Genomic DNA, 3,480 nt, shown 5'->3' with positions numbered 1-3,480 from the left:
CTGGAGTTTAAGTAGTGAGTCACCTTTGTTTCTGCTCTGCTCAGGCACATCCCTCCCCTGGGACAGTGAGCTCACAGCTGCGTAACAGGCCTGAATTGGCGGGAAGGGGAGGGATGGGCAGAAAACTAGACTAGGTGGGGAAAGAGCGCTAGCCTGGAAATATTAACTCAATCTGATAGCACAGTAATTCACTTCTCCAAGACAGGGCACCTAGGAAAGAGGGACCAAGCATCTTTATCTTTGTACGAATCCCTAGTGAATTCCAGGACAAAGTAAACCAGACCCAGTAGAGGCTGGTTCTTTACAAAGGAAACCCTGAATCCCAAAGAGGTCAAAATTGTACCCGCTGCCTTAGGGAATGGGATGAAGGGAGTCCCTGGTCTCTGGGGGAGTTGCCAACCCAACTGCCACTCTCCTGGTGCCAGCTGGGTCCCCTGGGATGGAGCCTGCTGGGTGTGCAGAGCCCAGGCCCCTCTGTGCGCCAGAGGAGTGGTGGGGGTTGGGGGCTGTTGCAGAGCACCACAGATCTGCATTTAATAAGCGCTCCCTACCAGTTTTTTATGATCTTGGTGACAGGTTTATTACATTGAGGATAGGAAATTTTCAGTGGGACACGAGCTCTCCTGGGGGAAAGGTCCCACAGTAGTACACCAAAAAACAACTGACTGGATGAATTAGAATGTGCTGGAATTCCATTCCATAAAGCCCCTGTCGGCAGCCGTGGCAGCGCCCGCACCGCCTGCATCGGGCTATCCGTTAGGTATTTTGTTAAACAGAATCACTGGAGTTCTGTACATTTATTTAAATATAAACTACAGTAAGACAAAATAAACATAAATTTTAAAGCTGAACGAATAAATATGACTCCTATAACAAGTGTCTTTGCTTTTGGCTGGGAAGACAGCCAAGCGATATGTGCTTTGGATTAATTTTTTAAGGGAAAACAAATTAATTACTTAGTAAATATAGTTTGCTAGACAAGATCCCTCAAAACGTGGGAGAATATTGATAAAGAATAGTTATTAGTGATTCAAGTGAAGTCTATTTATTATTTAAAAGTTGGTTACTTTAGCACAAGGGACAAATATTTGCCTTTTTAGGTTGGCCTGAAAAGTATTGATATATTTGAATAAAGATTAGGCTGACAATTAATCAGTGTTAACATCCAAAGTTGGCTTGAAGCTGGAATTAACTGAAGTCCCTGAACTCTGATGCAGGTTGGAAATCCTGGGCCCCACAGAAATCTCTGAAAGGTTTAGGAGTGCAACGCTAGTATGTCTTTCTGGCTGGTATTGGGTTTGTCCTCAGCCTCTCAACAAGCCCAGGGGTTGGCACTACTCAGGTACCTCACCATCAGATCTTCCCTAAATGTTTCTGGTGTATTTAAGGAAGCACATCTTCCTGGGTGAGACTGCTTTTCTGAATTCTCCTGAAAGACCACTTCAAAGTTGTTTTCAACCGGCAGCAGAACCTGAGAATGCCAACCTGGGGCTCCACTCGTTTTTATACAAAGATCCTGGGACCCACCAAGGGACAGTGATTCCCTGTGAAGGCAGGAAGCAATGAGCTACAGGGCTTTTGCATCCTGTAGGTGGAAGGGTTCCCCTTTTCCATCCCCCCTCGATTTACTGATCTGGGAATAGGGTGAATAGAGTGCTTGGTCCCATTTATTCTGGAGCAAGGTTTGTCATCCATGTCTCCTGAATTAAATCCAAATCAAAATCTGTTTCATTATCCATCCTTTCTTTCTTCCTTCTTTTCTTCCTCCTTAAGATTTTATTTATTTGAGAGGAGAGAGAAAGAGAGAGAGAACAAGAGTGGAGAGGAGCACAGAGGCAGAGGGAGAAGCAGTCTCCTTGCCAAGCAGGGAGCCTCATACAAGGCTCCATCCCAGGACCCCAAGACAGACCTGAGCCAAAGGCAGACACTTAACCAACTGAGCCACCCAGGAGCGCCTTCATTATGGTTTCCTAAACCAAGTTCCTCAGAACATTCGTTCTGTATGATACTAACAGATGTCTCCCACCTCCCAGAAGAGCCTCTGTGGTCAAAGGCTGGTTGCTACAAATTTAAACAGACTGCTTTTTTCTCCTACAAGAACTCTCAGACCTCTAATATATTCATATACATTGGAAATCTCTAAGAGGAAAATAGGTCATCTTATGTTAGAACATTTCATGATTTTATATATACACTGCCTGTGTTTTCCCTCTGAGAGTTTATGGGAGTGCTGGCAAGAAATAGTTTGCTATGTTAAACACGATTTGTTGGACAAACTGAGGAGCCCGGTCTGTCAGTTCCAGAGAGAGAATTTTTCATGCAGAGAGCTGGGGAGAATGGGAAGTTGAGGAAAAGAGGGACTTGTATCCAGTTTTAAGTGCTCTTCCCCTTCAGCTTCCCTTTCTGCCTGCTGTTTGCTGTTTTCAGTGAATCCTACTTGGAACTTGGGGGCTGGAAAAGCTGAACTGTGAGTAAGGTGCACAGTTTAAGGAGGCACTCCCTTTCGGTGTTGTCAAATGCTGACCCTGCACTTACCTGAAGCCAAGAGGAAGTGCTTCCTTAAATCATGCACTCCAAGTTCCTGGCCCTGTCCTTGGGATGAGTGATATGTATAGTGGAGTGTGGAGTGTGGTCCCCAGAGAAATAGGTTCCCTGGGATGGGGTAACTCTGGATGTGCTGACTGACTCAATCACACTCTGGTTGAATAAAAATAAATCAGGTGATCAGGCCAGTTGTGTGCGACATGAGCGCTGGAGAAGTCATGATGGTGGGAGGTTGCCAAGAGAACAGGCAGGTCTAGGGGACAGAATATCATCTACAAGAACTGGCCTGGGCCGGGGGGTACCTGGGTGGCTCAGTGGGTTGAAGCCTCTGCCTTCAGCTCAGGTCATGATTCCAGGGTCCTGGGATTGAGCCCCACATGGGGCTCTCTGCTCAGCAGGGGGCCTGTTTCCCTTCCTCTCTCTGCCTGCCTCTCTGCCTACTTGTGATCTCTGTCTGTCAAACAAATAAATAAATTAAAAAAAAAAAAAAAAGAACTGGCATCGATTTTGTTTTGCGTTGTTTTTTTGGCATATGTTGTTTTTTAAAGAAGATTTTTATTACTATTATTTTTTAAATTATCTCTACACCCAATGTCAGGCTCGAACCTCTAAACCCTGGTATCAAGAGTTGCATGCTCCACCGACTGAGCCTGCCAGGCGCCCCAAGAATGTACATCATTTTAAGAAGTGCCCTAGGGGCGCCTGGGTGGCTCAGTGGGTTAAGCTGCTGCCTTTGGCTCGGGTCATGTTCTCAGGTTCCTGGGATCGAGTCCCACATTGGGCTCTCTGCTCGGCAGGGAACCTGCTTCCCTCTCTCTCTCTCTGCCTGCCTCTCTGTCTACTGTGATCTCTGTCAAATAAATAAATAAAATCTTTAAAAGAAAAAAAAAAAGAAGTGTCCTATGTGTGGCTCAGAAAACCCATGAGCTGAAAGGG

The sequence above is a fragment of the Mustela putorius genome, unplaced genomic scaffold (genome assembly GCF_011764305.1).
Source record: "Mustela putorius furo isolate JIRA1106 unplaced genomic scaffold, ASM1176430v1.1 tig00003834_pilon_pilon_pilon, whole genome shotgun sequence".
Lineage (NCBI taxonomy): Eukaryota > Metazoa > Chordata > Mammalia > Carnivora > Mustelidae > Mustela > Mustela putorius.
The sequence above is the reverse complement of the archived record's forward strand: the minus strand, read 5'-3'. Positions refer to the sequence as shown.